The sequence below is a fragment of the Taudactylus pleione genome, unplaced genomic scaffold (assembly GCF_031769625.1).
Source record: "Taudactylus pleione unplaced genomic scaffold, aTauple2 ptg000514l, whole genome shotgun sequence".
NCBI classification, from domain to species: Eukaryota; Metazoa; Chordata; class Amphibia; order Anura; family Myobatrachidae; genus Taudactylus; species Taudactylus pleione.
This window is the reverse complement of record NW_028284916.1, coordinates 1,954,481-1,977,447: the sequence shown is the minus strand read 5'-3', so window position 1 is coordinate 1,977,447 and position 22,967 is coordinate 1,954,481. Positions and strand designations below refer to the sequence as shown.

Sequence of the window (22,967 nt, the reverse complement as noted above, 5' to 3'; positions counted from 1 at the left end):
TTAAATATCACCCAACTGCGCAATCACTCAAGGCAAATAAAAGGCTGAATAAAAATGAAACGCGTTAGAACAAACTTGAGGACCAAAAGACAACTAAAGCATTGTGAGACTGTCAAACTTCAGCCTGAGGGGTCGATTCAGGGCCGGTCGCTATGCCCCTGCACATTGAGAAGGGAAGGCCTGCACATTCAGAGATGAGCCCTGCACATTGAGAGAGGAGCCCTGCATATTGAGAGAGGAGGCCTGCACATTGAGAAAGGAGCCCTCCACATTGAGAAAGGAGCCCTGCACATTGAGAGAGGAGCCCTGCACATTGAGAGAGGAGCCATGTAGACAGAGGGGGAGATGTACTAAGCTCTGGAAAGCGATAAACTCCCAGCCACTCTGCTCAGAACTGTCATGTTGGAGACTAAAATGACAGGAGCTGCTTGGTTGGTAGTCTCTAACTCCCAAGAGCTAGAGCTTTACTTTCCAGAACTTAGTACACCTAATCGAGAGAGAAGAGCCATGTACACTGAGAGAGGAGCCCTGCACATTGAGAGAGGAGCCCTGCACATTGAGAGAGGAGCCCTGCACATTGAGAGAGGAGCCCTGCACATTGAGAGAGGAGCACTGCACATTGAGAGAGGAGGCCTGCACATTGAGAAAGGACCCCTGCACATTGAGAGAGGAGCCCTGCACATTGAGAGAGGAGCACTGCACATTGAGGGAGGAACCCTGCACATTGAGAGAGGAGCCCTGCACATTGAGAGAGGAGCCCTGCACATTGGGGGAGGAACCCTGCACATTGAGAGAGGAGCCCTGAACATTGAGAGAGGAGCCCTGCACATTGAGAGAGGAGGCCTGCACATTGAGAGAGGAGCTCTGCAAATTGAGAGAGGAGGACTGCACATTAAGAGAGGAGCCCTGCACATTGAGAGAGGAGCACTGCACATTGAGAGAGGAGCCCTGCACATTGAAAGAGGAGCACTGCACATTGAGAGAGGAGGCCTGCAAATTGAGAAAGGACCCCTGCACATTGAGAGAGGAGCCCTGCACATTGAGAGAGGAGCCCTGAACATTGAGAGAGGAGCCCTGCACATTGAGAGAGGAGGCCTGCACATTGAGAGAGGAGCCCTGCACATTGAAAAAGGAGCCCTGCACATTGAAAGAGGAGCCCTGCACATTGAGAGAGGAGCCCTGCACATTGAGAGAGGAGCCCTGCACATTGAGAGAGGAGGCCTGCACATTGAGAGAGGACCCCTGCACATTGAGAGAGGAGGCCTGCACATTGAGAGAGGAGGCCTGCACATTGAGAGAGGAGCTCTGCACATTGAGAGAGGAGGACTGCAAATTAAGAGAGGAGCCCTGCACATTGAGAAAATATGCCTGCACATTGAGAGAGGAGGCCTGCACATTGAGAGAGGAGGACTGCACATTGAGAGAGGAGGCCTGCACATTGAGAGAGAAGCCCTGCACATTGAGAGTGGAAGCTTGCACATTGAGAGAGGAAGCCTCCACATTGAGAGAGGAGCCCTGCACATTGAGAGAGGAGGCCTGCACATTGAGGGAGGAAGCCTGCACATTGAGGGAGGCCTGCACATTGAGAGAGGAGCCCTGCACATTGAGTGAGGAGGCCTGCACATTGAGAGAGGAAGCCTGCACATTGAGAGAGGATGCCTGCACATTGAGAGAGGAGGCCTGCACATTGAGGGTTTTATTCAGAGGCAGCCGTACGGTCTACGACCGCACGTCCGCCTCGATGTTTGTCCAGTGCGCATGCGCACGAGGGAGCCGGCTCCTTCGTGCGCATGCATGAGACCCGCTACGACCGACGGCGCCGGTCATAGCTGGTCTCTTTCCAAAGGGGGCGAGCTGCCGATGTTGAATGACAGCTCACCCCATTTGGAAGGCGGGCCGGGGGGGTGGCAGCCCAAACTGAAGCGTTCCCATGGGAACGCCTGCCGTTTGGGGGAGGCCCCACTGACATCACTAGTGATGTCAGTGGAGAGCTTCCGGCTCTGACAGAGCCAGAAGCTCTCCGGGGCTTACGACAAGTGAGACCCTACCATAGCGGTCGTTAGAGCTGTGGGTGTAAACCCACAGCCTAACGACCGAAACAGAGGCGGACGGTCAGGATGCAAGCGGCCGCCCAGTTGCAGGAGGCCTGCACATTGAGAGAGGAAGCCTGCTCATTGAGAGAGGAGTCCTGCACATTGGGAGAGGAGCCCTGCACATTTAGAGAGGAGCCCTGCACATTGAGGGAGGAGCCCTGCACATTGAGGGAGGAGCCCTGCACATTGGGAGAGGAGCCCTGCACACTGAGAGAAGAGTCCTGCACACTGAGAGAGGACCCCTGCACATTGAGAGAAGAGGCCTGCACATTGAGAGAGGAGGCCTGCACATTGAGAGAGGAGCTCTGCACATTGAGAGAGGAGGACTGCACATTAAGAGAGGAGCCCTGCACATTGAGAAAATAGGCCTGCACATTGAGAGAGGAGGCCTGCACATTGAGAGAGGAGGCCTGCAAATTGAGAGAGGAGGCCTGCACATTGAGAGAGGAGGACTGCACATTGAGAGATGAGGACTGCACATTAAGAGAGGAGCCCTGCACATTGAGAAAATAGGCCTGCACATTGAGAGAGGAGGCCTGCACATTGAGAGAGGAGGCCTGCAAATTGAGAGAGGAGGCCTGCACATTGAGAGAGAGGAGGCCTGCACATTGAGAGAGGAGCCCTGCACATGGAGAGTGGAAGCCTGCACATTGACAGAGGAGGCCTGAACATTGAGAGAGGAGGCCTGCACATTGAGAGAGAAGCCCTGTACATTGAGAGTGGAAGCTTGCACATTGAGAGAGGAGGCCTGCACATTGAGAGAGGAGCCCTGCACATTGAGAGAGGAGGCCTGCACATTGAGGGAGGAAGCCTGCACATTGAGGGAGCCCTGCACATTGAGAGAGGAGGCCTGCACATTGAGGGAGGAGGCCTGCACATTGAGGGAGCCCTGCACATTGAGAGAGGAGGCCTGCACATTGCGGGAGGAGGCCTGAACATTGAGGGAGGAGGCCTGCACATTGAGAGAGGAGCCCTGCACATTGAGAGAGGAGCCCTGCACATTTGGGGAGGAACCCTGCACATTGAGAGAGGAGCCCTGAACATTGAGAGAGGAGCCCTGCACATTGAGAGAGGAGGCCTGCACATTGAGGGAGGAGGCCTGCACATTGAGGGAGGAGGCCTGCACATTGAGAGAGGAGCCCTGCACATTGGGGGAGGAACCCTGCACATTGAGAGAGGAGCCCTGAACATTGAGAGAGGAGCCCTGCACATTGAGAGAGGAGGCCTGCACATTGAGAGAGGAGCCCTGCACATTGAAAGAGGAGCTCTGCACATTGAGAGAGGAGGACTGCACATTAAGAGAGGAGCCCTGCACATTGAGAAAATAGGCCTGCACATTGAGAGAGGAGGCCTGCACATTGAGAGAGGAGGCCTGCAAATTGAGAGAGGAGGCCTGCACATTGAGAGAGAAGGACTGCACATTAAGAGCGGAGCCCTGCACATTGAGAAAATAGGCCTGCATATTGAGAGAGGAGGCCTGCACATTGAGAGAGGAGGCCTGCAAATTGAGAGAGGAGGCTTGCACATTGAGAGAGAGGAGGCCTGCACATTGAGAGAGGAGCCCTGCACATTGAGAGTGGAAGCCTGCACATTGACAGAGGAGGCCTGCACATTGAGAGAGGAGGCCTGCACATTGAGAGAGAAGCCCTGCACATTGAGAGTGGAAGCTTGCACATTGAGAGAGGAGGCCTGCACATTGAGAGAGGAGCCCTGCACATTGAGAGAGGAGGCCTGCACATTGAGGGAGGAAGCCTGCACATTGAGGGAGGCCTGCACATTGAGAGAGGAGCCCTGCACATTGAGAGAGGAGGCCTGCACATTGAGGGAGGAGGCCTGCACATTGAGGGAGGAGGCCTGCACATTGAGTGAGGAGGCCTGCACATTGAGAGAGGAAGCCTGCACATTGAGAGAGGATGCCTGCACATTGAGAGAGGAGGCCTGCACATTGAGGGTTTTATTCAGAGGCAGCCGTACGGTCTACGACCGCACGTCCGCCTCGATGTTTGTCCAGTGCGCATGCGCACGAGGGAGCCGGCCCCTTCGTGCGCATGCATGAGACCCGCTACGACCGACGGCGCCGGTCGTAGCTGGTCTCTTTCCAAAGGGGGCGAGCTGCCAATGTTGATTGACAGGTCACCCCATTTGGAAGGCGGGCCGGGGGGGTGGCAGCCCAAACGGAAGCGTTCCCATGGGAACGCCTGCCGTTTGGGGGAGGCCCCACTGACATCACTAGTGATGTCAGTGGAGAGCTTCCGGCTCTGACAGAGCCAGAAGCTCTCCGGGGCTTACGACAAGTGAGACCCTACCCTAGCGGTCGTTAGAGCTGTGGGTGTAAACCCACAGCCTAACGACCGAAACAGAGGCGGACGGTCAGGATGCAAGCGGCCGCCCAGTTGCAGGAGGCCTGCACATTGAGAGAGGAAGCCTGCACATTGAGAGAGGAGTCCTGCACATTGGGAGAGGAGCCCTGCACATTGAGAGAGGAGGCCTGCACATTGAGGGAGGAGGCCTGCACATTGAGGGAGGAGCCCTGCACATTGGGAGAGGAGCCCTGCACACTGAGAGAAGAGGCCTGCACACTGAGAGAGGAGCCCTGCACACTGAGAGAAGAGGCCTGCACACTGAGAGAGGAACCCTGCACATTGAGAGAGGAGCCCTGCACATTGGGAGAGGAGCCCTGCACACTGAGAGAAGAGGCCTGCACACTGAGAGAGGAGTCCTGCACATTGGGAGAGGAGGCCTGCACATTGAGGGAGGAGCCCTGTACACTGAGAGAAGAGGCCTGCACATTGAGAGAGGAGCCCTGCACATTGAGAGAGAACTATGCACACCAAGAATGGAACGAGAGAAATGCCAGAAAGATTGATGGAGGAGCTCTGCACAGCAAATGAGGAGATGGCACAGCGAGAGGAGCCAGTCAGATTGATAGAGAAGCCATACACACTTGAGGAGCCGCACACATTGAAAGAGGAGCCATACGGATAGAAGTAGTACAGTATTAGGATGGGAGGGGGCCATGTGTTGACGTCCTCTTCCCTAGAACAAAAACCTGGTGCATGCACAGATTATGAAAGTCTCTTGCACAGTGACAGAGTCTTGTGTGCATGCACCTATGTCCAGCATAGTCCTCAGAAATATGTTACCTTCTGTTTCTTACTCCAGAAATATGGGATCTGTACCATATTTCTGAAGCTAGTAACAGAGGTCTGTGCATGCGGCGGACAGGAGCTAAGTAAAGCTATTGGTGCCCACTCCCTCCTCTGGGGGCCACCTTTCAGACAGTTCACCAAAATGATACATTGTTACCTGGTGAAGCAGGACCACTGATGAACATGGGTGCTTGGTTCTCTTCTATAGAAACTACATCAAAGTTCGCCCTCCAGCACCCGTGTCCCCTCCTCTTGTTGGCTGTGGGCTTTAGCGTGATGAGCACAGGTCCTGCCAGTGATGGGAATGACATTGTCGCTTTGCAGTCATTCACTAACCTACAATTACGTCATCGCTGTAGTAAGAGCTCAGATAGCTGAATTTTTTATAATTGCCTGTATTTCACCATTACCAGACCTAATGCAGTTCTCATTTACATACTGGCCACTCCCCTATCATATGTACAGTGCATTAATGTTGTATATATAGATAGTATCACCATCATGTGCTTAATTATTCTACATATGTTATGTTACATTACACCTCATTCCCAGGATTATGGTGCATTCACTACAGAGTATTGCTTTTATCAGTCTGGTACATTATTATTCATGCACTATCAGTATTTAAGATATCTGTGTCTATATGAATATATATATATATATATATGTATTACATACAGTGTGCGTATATACATATAAGGACTCAGACCGTGCACTCTCTAATGGTTAGCCACACCCTTATGCACACACCATACACCCTGCACCAATGTTATCTAGACATGAGCTGGTCCAGTTTTCCGAGAACCGGACCCACCCGAACTTCGTGTTCCGAGGCGAGATTCGAATCCGGCTCAAGTTTTCCCGCATGCCGTGGATCCGAAAATGAGGCAAAATGCATCATCCTCCCGCTGTCGGCTTCTCGCCGGTTTTGGATTATATAACTATCCCCGCAATCGGCACCATTTTCGAGAGAGAAGCTAGCAGACGTAGTCAGTCACTGTCAGTCACTCAGTGTGTGTCCAGTCAGGGTCTTGGCCTGAAGGCTGCTTCTGTGTTGTCCATAAAGGTGCTTTGGCTGCAGTACATAAAGGAGGGCTTCCTTCAGTGGGTGCTGTAGCTGCTGTGTCACTTGTCCTGTCAATTACCTGTGGCTGCTGCTGTGTTGTTGTCCTGTCCATCAGGCTAGGGCTGCGGTCCATAAAGGGGTGCTGTGTTGTCCAGGGGGGGAGCTCTCTCAATTAGGGGTGCTCTTCCCCAGTGTAAAAAATATAAAAGTACTTTTAATTTGTGTGTATGTGTGTGTATGTGTGTGTGTATGCGTTAGCAACTTAGCTGCGCTATTATTGTTCTGTGACACTGCTGCAGTTTATCGTCCACGTATTTGTGACTCTGCAGGTGGTCTGACCACACTTGGCAGGGGTGCTTTGTTGTCCATAAAGAAGGGGTGCTGTCTGTGTTGTTCATCAAGGGGCTGCTGTCTCATTCAGGGGTGCTCTTCCCCAGTGTCCAAAAAATAAAAGGGAGTTTAAATTAAAATCCTTACACTTAAAAAAAAGAGTTATTTTTTTTGTGTGTGTGTGTGCGCGTTAGCAAATTAACTGCGCTATTATTGTTTGGTGACACTGCCGGCATGACTGCAGTTTATTGTCCACGTATTGTGACACTATAAGTCGTAGCGCAGTGTGTTATTCTTATTAATAAAAAATCTTGTGACACTGTAAGTGGTAGCGCAGTCTAATATTCAACTTTTTACTTCTTACCTCAATAGTGAATAAATGATTAGTCTACACGCCGACTACAAGACCACAACAAAGTGCTAAATAACATGCGTTATATATAAAACATAATGACATCACTGTAAGTGGCAGCGCAGTGTGTTATTCTTTTCTTATTCATAAAATATCTTGTGACACTGTAAGTGGTATCGCAGTGTGTTATTCTTATTCATAAATAATCTTGTGACACTAAGTGGCAGTGCAGTGTGTTATTCTTTTCTTATTCATAAAAAATCTTGTGACACTGCAGGTCATTGATACCACAGTGTAATATTTAAATTTGGTACAAATTGACATGTGTGCTATATTCCACTTCATTCATGTTTGTTGATATGGAAAACACAGTCGAGAGGAGAGCAGGAACCACATACTAGTGCTGGAGCTGCTGCCAGTGCCACCAGTCATGATGATACTAATCCATTTACATGATCTACTAAAGCCAATGCCCAAGGGCATACAGGGCTTAAGTCAGGGCATCTAAAATAAAAAACAATCTTTTGCAGTGGTAAAGAAAAAACATAAAAGTGGCATGGACAGGCTAAGTCCTTGGCCTTTATTTATGACTGGTGGTTCTGCCTCTTATGATGATGTAAGCACAAGTGAATATGCTGAAATAGAAATTGAGGATGCTTCTGTGGAAGTGTACCAGGATGAGCAGGATACTTGTGTAGCTGATGCTAATAAGGATGTTTTTGATGTTGATGTTGTTTGTGTAAATCAGGCACCAGTGCAAGAATCAGTTATTGCCTATGATAAGGAAAAGCCCATTGTCATGCCTGGGCACAAGACAAAAGAATCCACTTCTTATGTGTGGAATTATTTCTACCCAAATCTGGACAACAATTGTCAAGTCATCTGTACCCTTTGTAAAGCCAGAGTAAGTAGAGGTAGGAACCTTAACCATCTAGGAATATCCTCCCTGTTACATCATCTGCAGCGCATCCATCCAAAAAATGTTTGTGTATTGTGTTGACTCATCTGCATCACCATTGGGTCTTTTGGGAAAGTTTAGTTTTTTCTTGGCAGATGCACTTGCTGGAGAAACTGAAGGAGAAGCCATCGCTGCATCAGGTGCCACTTGAGCTGACAATTTGCTCTTTGCATCTCTTCAGATCTGTGTCCATTGGGAAGAAGAGCACAACATATGACTTAAACCTTATATCTTAAATCTTGTGTTTGCTCTGTTCAGCTTGTCCACATATCTGTGGTTAAGTGGACAGTGGGTACAATGGCATTTTGGAGGCCACTAATTAAGATTTTTTAATGCCCTGTACAGGTTGGGATTTGCTTGTCTAGTGAAGTGGAATCTTGATGGGATTTGGTAGCAGGCACACAGGACTTCAATGAACTGTCTAAATCCCACTGATTTATTGGTGGATATTGGATGCACATCTAATACCAGCATAGATGCTATGGCATCAGTGATCTGCTATGCAACTGGGTGACTGCTGTCATACTTGATCCCCCTTGCAGAGGATTGTTTAACAGTCAATTGTTTTATAAAAGTACTACTAGTAGTCTTCCTGATCCCCTTCTGGGATGAAAATCCACTCCCAGCAGCAGCAGCAGGCATAGCACTCAAGGATTCTACTGGGGGAAGGACTGATGTGAATGAGTAAAGTATTTTTTGTAAATGCCTCCCCTCTCATAAATTTGCTTTGGAATAAAAAAATTCTATTAAATTTACTACTAATCTTCCTTCCCTGCCTTCAACTACATACTGTACATACTCCAACTCCTTCAGACCTTTTGAATAATAAAAACATTTGTTTCCTGATGTGCCATGTTGGAAGTTGAACTGCCACTGCTGCTACAATCTTTGACATGTGGTTGCTGAATGCAAAAAATGTCCAGAAATGTTTATGGCCACAGATAGCATCTCCTGTATGCCTTTTAATAAAAAAAAAAATATTCTGAACCACCAAGTTGATTTTGTGGGCAAAACATTGGACATATTGTTCACCCATGCTCTCCTCTCCTCCCTCAAAAATTTGCTTCGGAACAAAAATAAATAAATTGGTAGTAAATTGAATCAACCCTTCCTGTCCCTGCCTTCAACTCCATACATACTCCAACTCCCTGAGGCCTCTTGAATAATAAAAACATTTGTTTCCTGTTGTGCCATGTTGGAAGCTGAAATGCCACGTGTTTGTGCCGGCCACTGCTGCCGCTTAGCTTAGTTAGCCAGATAGCTTGGTGCAAATTTCGGGCCTAAACCAGATGAAAACAGTATTGTGAGCTGTGAGGTGGTCAAAATTGGCTGGAAACGAGTGTAAATTAACGTTATTGAGGTTAATAATACTGTAGGAACAAAAAAAAAATAATTATGTGATTTTAGCTGTTTTTATAAATTTTTGAAAACAAAAACAGATCCAAAACCAAAACACGCAAGGGGTGGTTTTGGCAAAACTAATCCAGATCCAAAACACAAGGAGATACAGATACAAAACCAAAACCAAAACACGGGGTCGGCACACATCCCTAATATTATCTAATACTTACCTCTCCGTGGTCCCGCGTCGGGTGTCTCAGTTTTGCACAAAACGCCGGAAAATGGCCGCCGCGGACATTTTTCCAGTGTTTTGTGCATGCGCAGTGAGGAAATCGCCGGGAAAATGGCGGCCCCTCATTTCCCTGGCAAATTGTGAATGCACAGTAGACTCTGGGCACAGACTAGTGGCCAGATACTACTGATGCTGCGGTCGGCTGTCAGATGCGTCAGTCTTCTGCCGGCCGCCAGGGAGAGAGAAGGGGTCACTGGATGGGGAATACACTCACCCCTCCTACTCTCTTATTATGCCCCTGCCCCTATGGGTGTCTGTTCACACCCCTATTATTGCATTCTCCTGGTGGGCCCTTCATGCCCCAGGCTGTCACTGGTAGTGTGTGCTTTTACGTTTTCACCTTTGTTATTTAGTTGTGCATGGTTTCATTTAGGAATATATGTAAGATTCTGTCGCATCTTGAATATATTTAGTTTGCTTCTTTACTCTTTAATATGTATATAAACCCTGCATGTGACAGCTCTCACCAAGGACCCCTATCCACTGGGGTTTTATAAACGTATTTTACATGTGTTCATGGAATGGAACGGATCTCATGTGCAGGAGAAACATGTGCTGAATACTCAATGTGCATGCACCTTAAGTATTGTCGTTACTGGTAACATCTAATACTTCATAGCAGTCACTGATGCCAGGGCCTACGAAACAAATCTCACCCTGTCATGATTAATAATAATAATAATAATAATAATAATAATAATAATAATATTATTAATAATAATAAATAACAATAACAATAATAACATTAATAATAGTAATAATAATAATAATAATAATAAATAATAATAACAATAATATTAATAATAATAAATACAAATATTAATAATAATAATAATAATAATAATAATAATAATAATAATAATAATAATAATAATAACAAAAATAATCATAATAAGAAGATTTTAAATAGCAACATGTTCCTCAGTGCTGTATCAATAGTGAACTTTATTTTTGCAAATCAATCTATGCCTCAGTTGATTTAACAATTGACACATGCACGCACAGGCGCACATGAGGACAGGCGCACACAAGGACAAACGTGTGTTCTAGACAAATACTGTAGCATTCTGCAATTCCTTATCACTGACACAATTTGGACTGAAAAGTATTTTTACTGTGCGTTCTGCCAAGGGTGACCCTTACACATATAATGGATATTTATTATTACCCCGATTCATTATATTGAAAAATGACGCATTGAGATTGCAGTGTGCACTTTGTGCCCTTGTTGTTGCCAAAAAAAATAAGAGTATTGCCATTTCCCAAAAAGTGCAGACATTATTACTTGGCACAGCCATATCAAACATTCTACCATTTCTCCTAATAATCTGGCTGCCCGTGGCCTTGGTCTTTTTAAGTCTATGAATAATATCCTAATCTTGGGGCAATCGTTGCGATTTATCATTCTCTCTGCCGAAACAAAAATGAATGTCAGAACATTTTTGTTCTTGCCCAAAAAAAATAGGCGACTGTCTTCCTTAATTAGAAATCGGATTTATCATTTGAAATTGTTTGGTAAAGCTGAACTGTGTTGAACTGTGAATTTCATACTGTCATCAACAGAAATGTGTAATGTACACAGTAATATATACAAACTGATAACATTTAACATCTCCCATTAGCCCGAAACATGAACGATCAGTCATCCGTGTTGAATGTGCTTTGTAGGATCGTTTGCAGCAAGGATTAATAGGACTTCTCTATGTATGCACTTTCCTTAATCCCCCACATGCCATGTGAGGGTGTCTGTATTGTGTGAAGAAGTCCCCCCTGCTTCTGTACAGAAAGGCCTGTATGATACAATGCATCTGATGGGCAGGCCGGGCAGCAGGGGGGCACAGCAGCCCAGCTAGGTGCCAGTTCCCACTAATCCACTTTATTTGCACAGTTGTTGAGAAACAAGACTTTGTTAGTTAAACAGGTTCTCCAAATCCTGTCTGTGCTAATAATCTCATCCCATCATTAACACCACTGTCCTGTTGTCTTCTGAATGTTGCAGAGATACAAAAGTCTCAGTCAGAATTGTTTTGGTTTTTTTTTTGTGGACGATACTAATTTACATTCATGCATTCTGCTTAAGGGGAACCTAAACCCCCAAATTGTCATGTGTGAATGGTGGCCTAATTCAGTAAGGGATTGCAATTGCAAAGGTGCACGCAGGCAGCGTCCTTGCTATTATGCAAACGCAGCAGGAGGTATGACACCCCCCCCTGTATGACACCCCCTGCTGCATTTGCTATCCTAGCACTGCGCAGGGATCACCATCACGACCAACGGTGGTGGATGGTCGTGATGGTGGACGGCAGAGCCGTAACTAGACTTTTAGGTGCCCTGTGCCAGAAAGAGCATAGGCGCCCACCCATCACATTTTTTTTAAAGAGGGACATAAGGTAGAGCACCTCAAAAAGGGCCATGGCCTCATGGGGAAGGGTCAGGTAGAAGATAGGGGTGGCCAGGAGATGCTGGGGAAAAATAGGGACATAATATAGTGCACCTGAGAGAGGGCCATGGCCTCATGGGGAAGGGCCAGGGAAGAGATAGGAGAGGCCAGTAGATGCTGGGGATAAATAGGGACATAATATAGTGCACCTGAGAGAGGGCCATCGCCTCATGGGGAAGGGCCAGGGAAGAGATAGGGGAGGCCAGTAGATGCTGGGGATAAATAGGGACATAATATAGTGCACCTGAGAGAGGGCCATGGCCTCATGGGGAAGGGCCAGGGAAGAGATAGGAGAGGCCAGGAGATGCTGGGGATAAATAGGGACATAATATAGTGCACCTGAGAGAGGGCCATCGCCTCATGGGGAAGGGCCAGGGAAGAGATAGGGGAGGCCAGTAGATGCTGGGGATAAATAGGGACATAATATAGTGCACCTGAGAGAGGGCCATGGCCTCATGGGGAAGGGCCAGGGAAGAGATAGGGGAGGCCAGGAGATGCTGGGGATAAATAGGGACATAATATAGTGCACCTGAGAGAGGGCCAAAGCCTCAAGGGGAAGGGCCAGGGAAGAGATAGGGGAGGCAAGGAGATGCTGGGGATAAACAGGGACATAATCTAGTGCTCCTGAGAGAGGGCCATGGCCTCATGGGGAAGGACCAGGGAAGAGATAGGGGAGGCCAGGAGATGCTGGGGATAAATAGGGACATAATATAGTGCACCTGAGAGAGAGCCATGGCCTCATGGGGAAGGGCCAGGGAAGAGATAGGGGAGGCCAGGAGATGATGGGGATAATAGGGACATAATCTAGTGCACCTGAGAGAGGGCCATGGCCTCATGGGGAAGGGCCAGGGAAGAGATAGAGGAGGCCAGGAGATGCTGGGGATAATAGGGACATAATCTAGTGCACCTGAGAGAGGGCCATAATATAGTGCACCAGAGAGAGGGCCATGGCCTCATGTGGAAGGGCCAGGGAAGAGGCCAGGAGATGCTGGAAGAGGCCAGGAGATGCTGGGGATAAATAGGGACATAATATAGTGCACCAGAGAGAGGGACATGGCCTCATGGGGAAGGGCCAGGGAAGAGATAGGGGAGGCCAGGAGATGCTGGGGATAAATAGGGACATAATATAGTGCACCAGAGAGAGGGACATGGCCTCATGGGGAAGGGCCAGGGAAGAGATAGGGGAGGCCAGGAGATGCTGGGGATAAATAGGGACATAATATAGTGCACCTGAGAGAGGGCCATGGCCTCATGGGGAAGGGCCAGGGAAGAGATAGGGGAGGCCAGGAGATGCTGGGGATAAATAGGGACATAATATAGTGCACCTGAGAGAGAGCCATGGCCTCATGGGGAAGGGCCAGGGAAGAGATAGGGGAGGCCAGTAGATGCTGGGGATAAATAGGGACATAATATAGTGCACCTGAGAGAGAGCCATGGCCTCATGGGGAAGGGCCAGGGAAGAGATAGGGGAGGCCAGGAGATGATGGGGATAATAGGGACATAATCTAGTGCACCTGAGAGAGGGCCATGGCCTCATGGGGAAGGGCCAGGGAAGAGATAGAGGAGGCCAGGAGATGCTGGGGATAAATAGGGACATAATATAGTGCACCTGAGAGAGGGCCATGGCCTCATGTGGAAGGGCCAGGGAAGAGGCCAGGAGATGCTGGAAGAGGCCAGGAGATGCTGGGGATAAATAGGGACATAATATAGTGCACCAGAGAGAGGGACATGGCCTCATGGGGAAGGGCCAGGGAAGAGATAGGGGAGGCCAGGAGATGCTGGGGATAAATAGGGACATAATATAGTGCACCTGAGAGAGGGCCATTGCCTCATGGGGAAGGGCCAAGGAAGAGATAGGGGAGGCCAGTAGATGCTGGGGATAAATAGGGACATAATATAGTGCACCTGAGAGAGGGCCATGGCCTCATGGGGAAGGGCCAGGGAAGAGATAGGGGAGGCAAGGAGATGCTGGGGATAAACAGGGACATAATATAGTGTCCTGAGAGAGGGCCATGGCCTCATGGGGAAGGGCCAGGGAAGAGATAGGGGAGGCCAGGAGATGCTGGGGATAAATAGGGACATAATATAGTGTCCTGAGAGAGGGCAATGGCCTCATGGGGAAGGGCCAGGGAAGAGATAGGGGAGGCCAGGAGATGCTGGGGATAAATAGGGACATAATATAGTGCACCTGAGAGAGGGCCATGGCCTCATGGGGAAGGGTCAGCGAAGAGATAGGGGAGGCCAGGAGATGCTGGGGATAATAGGGACATAATCTAGTGCACCTGAGAGAAGGGCCATGGCCTCATGGGGAAGGGCCAGGGAAGAATTAGGGGAGGCCAGGAGATGCTGGGGATAAATAGGGACATAATATAGTGCACCTGAGAGAGGGCCATGGCCTCATGGGGAAGGGCCAGGGAAGAGATAGGGGACGCCAGGAGATGCTGGGGATTAAAGAAGAGGAAGCTACAAGTGAGAATGACAATAACCAGGAAAATTGACAGGCCCAAACAGCGCCCTCTGTCCTGCGGTGCCCTGTGCCATGGCACTGGCTGCACTACCCTAGTTACGGCCCTGGTGGACGGCTCCGGGCCTCCGGCCAGCCTGAATAAGCCTCAGCTTACTCAGGCTGGGCTGCTTGCGAGCCCAGGACACTGCGTTGATCAACGCAGAGCCCCGGCTAGCCACTACCAGAAAACGGGGAGAACACGCACTTGTTTCTGGGAACGCCGGCCAACACCGCCCTGGCATACCCCCTTAAATGCATCTGCCTGTCAATCAGGCAGAGGTATTTAAGGGTCTGCGTGTGTCTAAGCAGGACCCATTCTGCACAATCGTGCAGATTCCTGATAATGGGCTTCTGAATCAGGCCCTGTGTTCGTGAAAGAATAACTCATGTCAGAGGAAATTATTTACCCAAATCATTCTAAAATCCTTCATGTAAAAAAAAAATCACAACCCCCTTCCCCCCCTTAAGAAAAACTTTCCCCTCTCCTATAGCAATCCCAACGACATTATCACAATGCATTCAAAATTACTGTTTTGTTTTTTTTTTAAACAAGTTGATGGTTAAAAATTTAGCTTTACATTCCACTGTTATTTATATTTTTGTTTTATTTTTATAAAACCAAAATATAAATAACAGTGGAATGTAAAGCTAAATATTTAACCATCAAATTGTTTAAAAAAAAAAACTAGTTGTTTTGACTGCAGGGACTTTTATATAACCATGCAGGGACTTTTATATAACCATGTGGGGACTTTTATATAACCATGCGGGGACTTTTATATAACCATGCGGGGACTTTTATATAACCATGTGGGGACTTTGATATAACCATGTGGGGACTTTTATATAACCATGTGGGGACTTTTATATAACCATGTGGGGCCTTTTATATAACCATGTGGGGACTTTTATATAACCATGCAGGGACTTTTATATAACCAGGCGGGGCCTTTTATATAACCATGCAGGGACTTTTATATAACCAGGTGGGGATTTTTATATAACCATGCAGGGACTTTTATATAACCAGGTGGGGATTTTTAAATAACAATGCGGGGACTTTTATATAACCATGTGGGGACTTTTATAGAACCAGGCGGGGCCTTTTATATAACCATGCGGGGACTTTTATATAACCAGGCGGGGCCTTTTATATAACCATGTGGGGACTTTTATATAACCATGTGGGGACTTTTATATAACCAGGCAGGGACTTTTATAGAACCAGGCGGGGCCTTTTATAGAACCAGGTGGGGCCTTTTATATAACCAGGCGGGGCCTTTTATATAACCATGCGGGGACTTTTATATAACCATGTGGGGACTTTGATATAACCAGGCGGGGACTTTTATATAACCATGTGGGGACTTTTATATAACCATGTGGGGACTTTTATATAACCAGGCGGGGACTTTTATAGAACCAGGCGGGGCCTTTTATATAACCATGCGGGGACTTTTATATAACCAGGCGGGGCCTTTTATATAACCATGCGGGGACTTTTATATAACCATGTGGGGACTTTTATATAACCAGGCGGGGCCTTTTATATAACCAGGTGGGGATTTTTATATAACCATGCAGGGACTTTTATATAACCATGTGGGGACTTTTATATAACCATGCAGGGACTTTTATATAACTATGCGGGGACTTTTATATAACCATGCAGGGACTTTTATATAACCATGTGGGGACTTTGATATAACCAGGCGGGGACTTTTATATAACCATGTGGGGACTTTTATATAACCATGTGGGGACTTTTATATAACCAGGCGGGGACTTTTATAGAACCAGGCGGGGCCTTTTATATAACCATGCGGGGACTTTTATATAACCAGGCGGGGCCTTTTATATAACCATGCGGGGACTTTTATATAACCATGTGGGGACTTTTATATAACCAGGCGGGGCCTTTTATATAACCAGGTGGGGATTTTTATATAACCATGCAGGGACTTTTATATAACCATGTGGGGACTTTTATATAACCATGCAGGGACTTTTATATAACTATGCGGGGACTTTTATATAACCATGCAGGGACTTTTATATAACTATGCGGGGACTTTTATATAATATTAATTCAGTGGACCAGTCTGATACAACTGTACACAACACGGATATCACACTGTAGAGGCAGACAATATACTACAAATCTGTGTGTAGATAACAATAACAGCATGGGAATTTTGTTCATAGTTACTGTACATCAATATATTTATCCTTGCAGTCTGCCGTCAAGGTACCCCAATTCTCTGCAAGTTCCTACACTAGCAAATATGCTTAACACACCATTACATTGCATTTACATTCACTCACCTATTAGCACCAATAGCAAAAGTCTTTAATAGAAGGGACAACACTGTTTAGGTACGTGCAATTAAATATATATATATATATAGTGCAGGTAGAGGTGGGGTGGAAATGCAATTTGTGCCATAATGGCTCCACCCTTTGCTGCAGAATGGCGCTTCATTGTACCATATTATTTAGATCCATGATAAACCGCAGTAAACCGCATAATCAAGACCTCTCCCACTTCAGTACGGAGCCAGGAGAATGCCCTACTCTCCTGACAGCCGAACGTTTGACATTTTTGTATTCTCCCAAAATCCTGGATGTGTAGGCATGTATGTACTGTATATGCACCTTGAGTACCTGGGAGGGCATTGCTACCTGTTCTACCCCTAGATTTATTGAGGCAAAAATAGACACAGGAACTGCAGAATCTATAGAGAAGAGATACTAAGGGGTCTAGTTACTAAGCAGTGTTAGGAGATAGAGTGAAAAGTGATAAGGAAGTGATAAGGTGCCAGCCAATCAGCTCCCAACTGTCATTTTTCAAACACAGCCTGTGAGATGACAGTTGGGAGCTGATTGGCTGGTACCTTATCACTTTTCACGCTGTCTCCTAACACTGCTTAGTAAGTAGACCCCTAAAATACTTTCTTTAACATCATTGGGGAAAAAAGGTTTGAAGAAAGTATTGCTCAGTTCAGGAGGCAACTTTATCTTGAGAGGATAATCAGACTTTTTATTCAGCATAATGTCCCTTTAATGCAAAACATCATGTGAAATAATACACCAGAAGGGTAGGGAACATCTTGATTCTGAACTCTCCGAACATGACTAAGATTAGGATGTTGTACAATACATATAATTAAATCAGCTGCTCATAGATTTTGTCTCTTTCAGTTTATATTACAGGCTGAGTTCATCTAAAAGAAATTTACCACATTATTATATAAAGGAAATGCACCTCCCATACCCCTCACCCCTGTCTGCTGGGGGGGGTGCCATCAGCTTCTCTGTCACAGTGCCGGGTGCAGATACCTGGGACGGGACCTAGTTATCGCACGGGTTTGTGGCGTGGTTCCCCCTATAATAACCTGACCTCCTTCCTTGGCCCTTTTCCCCAGTCCTCAATTTTGAGAACATTTACCAATGATGTGGTAAGATCTATAGCACCTTCCTACAGTAACTCAGCTTCAACTAGTGAGTATAACTCTCCAACTTTATGTGTTACGCTAAGCAGGACTCATAACATCTCCTTATATCATTGCTCATATCATTAATTATATTCCACTACTTACTGACAAGAGTCCTATCAAATGCCCTAACTAGATCCATTAAGAAAATTTGGCCCCAACTCGCAATGCGGTCGTGAAAATGACGGCTTGCATTTACTAAGGCTGCCACTAGCGTGCATACTGCACATGTGTGGGCGTCGGCTGGCGAATGCATCAGTGGGGCCGCCGGAGAGGAATCTCTGGATATGTATTGTTTTAAAAAAAATCATAAAAACATGTAAAATCACATAATTTGGGCCTGCTTTTATTCCTACAGTATTATTAACCTCAATAACATTAATTTCCGCTCGTTTCCAGTCAATTTTGACCACCTCACAGCTCACAATTTTGTTTTCGTCCAGATTAGGCCCATAATTTGCACCAAGCTAGCTGGCTGACTAAGCTAAGTGGCAGCAGTGGGCGGCACAAACACGTGGCAGTTCAACTTCAAATATGGCACATAAGGACACATATGTTTTCATTAATCAAGAGGCATGAAGGAGATGGAGTATGTATGTAGTTGAAGGCAGGGAAAGGAAGGGTTGATTCATATAAAATTTAATTTAAGTTTTTGATTCCAAAGCAAATTTATGAGGGAGGGAGGTGGGGAGTCATTTTCAAAGAATACTTGACTCATTTACATCAGCCCCAGTTGAGCTCTTGTGGAGGTAAGGTTTTTGTTTTGTTTTTTTAAAGGAAAGGAGCATGCAGGAGATGCTGTCTGTGGCAGCACACAAAATGGAAGCTCTGAACAGCAAGGGGGCAGATGGATTTTTAAAGTCTGGTACTAAACTTGTCTTATCTTTCTGCTTCTGGGATTATGAATGGGAAGGCTGGGAGGGGAGTAGAGAGAACATCTCCAGCTACCATCACAAAATAGCCTGTCCATTTGGTGTTTGAGTTGCATCTGACCAAACATGGCTGTTATGATCAAGGAAAACCAAGCCCAATCATCCGATTCCTCACCCTCATCAGTGTGTACATCATCTTCACACAATATTAATTCGTCCCCGCTGGAATCCACCATTACAGCCTCAGGTGCCTCTGTTATTTTTGGATGTAATTGGCGGTAAAGGTCTTCCTAGTGAAATTTGTAGTTCATTTTGATGAACATCATCTCCACATTTTGAGGAAGTAGCCTCCTATGCCGATCGCTGACAAGGTTCCCGGCTGTGCTGAAAACTCTTTCTGAGTACACACTGGAGGGTAGGCAGCTCAAGTAAAGCAAAGTCATTTTGTGCAAGGGACTTCAAATGCCTTTTTTTCCTGCCAGTCGTGAACAGACTGTCAGACATACCTATTGGGACACTATCATCAAAATAGTCCTCAACCATTCTTTGAATGGTGATCGTATCAGATGGAGTCATGGTAGAAGTCTCATTAACTGTAGGCAATTCTTACAAACCCAACCAGATGTCAAAACCTGGTTGTGTTGACTCATCTGCATCATCAGTGGATTTTTTTGGGAAAGTATCGTTTTTTTCCTGGCAGCCACACTTGCTGGAGAAACTGAAGAAGAAGCCATCGCTGCATCATGTGCCACTTGAGCTGGCAATTTGCTTACCAACAGCTCTTTGCATCTCTTCAGATCTGTGTCCATTGGGAAGAAAGACTTTGTTGTGTAGCTTTGGCTGGCTTTTTGCTGTTCCTCTATCCGCTGAAGCATATAAAGTGTGGAGTTCCACCTCGTAACTACCTCTTTCTTCAGCTGGTGACAGGGAAAATTCAAAATTTCTTGCAGATGCTGCAATCTTCTACATGTACCTGCTGAATGGCAAAATGCCCAGAAATTTTGCAGGCCACAGAGAGCATCTCCTGCACGGCCCTGTAATTTAAAAACAAATTTGCACCATCAAGGTGATTGTGTGAGCAAAACATGGGATGTGTTGGAATTCACCCAGCTGTAATGCTCTCACAATATTGGTGGCTTTGTCAGAAATCACAAATCCTGAGGAGAGTCCAAACGGGGTAAGCCATTTTGCAATGACTTGAGTTTTTCTAAGAGGTTGTCAGCAGTATGCCTCTTAGTGAAACAGGCTATATAATCTTGTGTTTTCCCTGTCCCACTTGTCCATATATCTGTGGTTAAGTAGACAGTGGGTACAACAGCATTTTGGAAGCCACTAATTAAGTTTTTTTTAACGTCTCTGTACAGGTTGGGAATTGCTTTTCTAGTGAATTGGATCTTAGATGGGATTTGGTAGCGAGGACAGAGGACCTCTATTAACTGTCTAAAACCCACTGAATTATTGGTGGATATTGGATGCACATCTAATTCCAGCATAGATGTTATGGCATCAGTGATCCACTGTACAACTGAGTGACTGCTGTCATACTTGCTCCCCCTTGCAAAGGATTGTTTAACAGTCAATTGTTTTTTAGAACTACTACCAGTAGTCTTCCTGATCCCCTTCTGGGATGAAGATTCACTCCCAGCAGCATCAGCAGCAGGCGTAGCACCCAAGGATTTTTCTGAGGAATTCTGCATAGGGGAGGACTGAGTTAGCCTTGTCAAATTGGATGCAGGACTACTTCTGATCATGACTGAGGATATTGGTGGTGAAGATGCCAGGTGCTTGGATCTAGCTGAGAGAAAGGAGATAGCTGACACTGGGCTGCTTGTTGTTACTTTTATAGCCAAAGTTTCCGAAATTTGCAAACATTTTTGATGAATGCAATGTAAGTGATTTAACAGGGAGATGGTTAGGGTCCCTACCTCTACTTACTCTGACGTGACAACAGGTACAGATGGCTTGACAATTGATGTCCAGATTTGGGCAGAAATTATACCACACATAAGAAGTGGATTTTTTTGTTTTATGGGCTTTTTCTTAACATGGGCAACAACTGTTTCTTCCACTGGGGCCTTATTTACACAAACAACATCCTCATCATCAACATCCTTATTAGTGTCAGCTACACAAATATACTCCTCATCCTGGTGCAGTTCCACAGAAGCATCCTCAATTTCTATGTCATCATGTTGACTTGTTCTGCTCATCCCCACATTTGCAGAGGACACACAATAAGTGGAAGGAGGCTCCTCTTCAAGTACAGTTTTGGAAAGGTCAGACTCACACATGGCACACGGCAAAACAATTAGACTCTCCTCAGGAATTTGTGACGTTTCTAAGCACACAGTTTGTTCCTGTGCCTTGACGATTTTCATTTTTTAAAAATGTCTACAGGGAGAAGGGCTTACATCATCATTAGAGGCACAATCACCAGTGATAAATAAAGGCCAAGGCCTTAGCCTTTCCTTGCCACTTAGTACGGTGAAAGGCATATTGCCAATTTTATGTCATTCTGCAGCTAATTTTCCCTTTGATGTTTTTTTCTTTACAGATGTAATAGACTGGTTCTTTGATTTTAGATGCACTGAGTTAAACCCTGTATGCCCTTCGGCATCGGCTTTAGTAGATGATGTAAACGGACTAGTATCGTCATGACTGGTGGGACTGGCAGCAGCTCCAGCACTAGTATGTGGTTCCTGCTCTCCTCTCAACTGATCATTTTCCATATCAACAAACATGAATGAAGTGAGGTACAGCACACATGTCAATTTGTACCTATTTTAAATATTACCCTGCGGTATCAATGACCTACAGTGTCACAATATTTTTTATGAATAAGAAAATAATAAAACACTGCGCTACCACTTACAGTGTCACAAGATTTTTTATGAGTAAAACACTGCGCTACCACTTACAGTGTCACAAGATATTTTATGAATAAGAATAACACAGTGCACTGCGACTCAATACATGGATGATAAACTGCGTTCTGGCAGACAGTGTCACCAAACAATAATAGCGTAGCTAGCACACACAAAAAACCTGAAAAAAATATCTTTAATTTTTTATTTTTTGTGGAATGATAATTTAATTTAACTTTTATTTATTTTTTTTACACTGGAGGAGAGCCGCCCTGGACGAGGCAGAAGCCCCTTTATGACAACAAGGCACCCCTGCAGAGTGTGGACGGACCACCTGCGGTCTGGCCGGCAGTGTCACCGAACAATAATAGCTTAGCTAGCACACACCGAAAAGAAAGATCCTTTTTTTATTTATTTTTTGTGGAATGATAATTATTTATTTTGATTAACTTTTTATTTTTTTTTACACTGGGGAAGAGCACCCCTGGATTGACAGAGCACCCCTGGACGACAAGGCACCCCTTTATGTACTGCAGCTCTAGCCCCTTGATGGACAGGACAACACAGCAGCACCCCTTTATGTTCTGTAACCCCCCTTTATGTACTGCAGCCCCAGCCTCTTTATGGACTACATAGCACCCCCCCTTTATGTACTGCAGCCCCTTGATTGACAGGACATCAGTGACACAGCAGCCCCCCCCCCTTTATGTACTGCAGCCTCAGCCTGACAACACTGCACCCTTGAACAGACAGAGCAGCACAGAGCACGTTTGTTCTCTGTACATTCTCCAGAGCCATAGTGAAAATGGCGACGATCACAGCGACCTTTATAGAATCCAAAACCCGCGAGAATCCGACAGTGGGATAATGACGTTTTGCCTCGTTTTGGATTCCGAGTTAGGCTGGAAAACCCAAGCCGTACTCGCATCCTACTTGGATACCCTGTGTTCGGATGGGTCCGGTTCTTGGAGAACCGGACCTGCTCATCTCTCGTGTGTACCCAGCTTCGCTGACAGGTATCACTAAACCACAACCTTACTGACCTGTTTACATCTCCTCCCAGTATGTTATTTTGTTCCGCTTTCTCTCTGATTTTATCAGTCTGGAAACTCTTTTTTTGTTTCATATATCTGTCTCCTCTATCCCCTCCCTCTAGTACCAGTTCCTGGGCGGGATGTACTAAACTGAAAAATGTGGTAAAACCCCCGAA

General features: G+C 46.2%; 1 pseudogene; it reads right to left on the bottom strand.

Annotated features, from left to right (window-relative positions):
* Positions 1–2,086: 2,086 nt before the first annotated feature.
* LOC148501564 (uncharacterized) lies at positions 2,087–6,109 on the bottom strand (annotated as a pseudogene).
* Between the last annotated feature and the right edge of the window lie 16,858 nt (positions 6,110–22,967).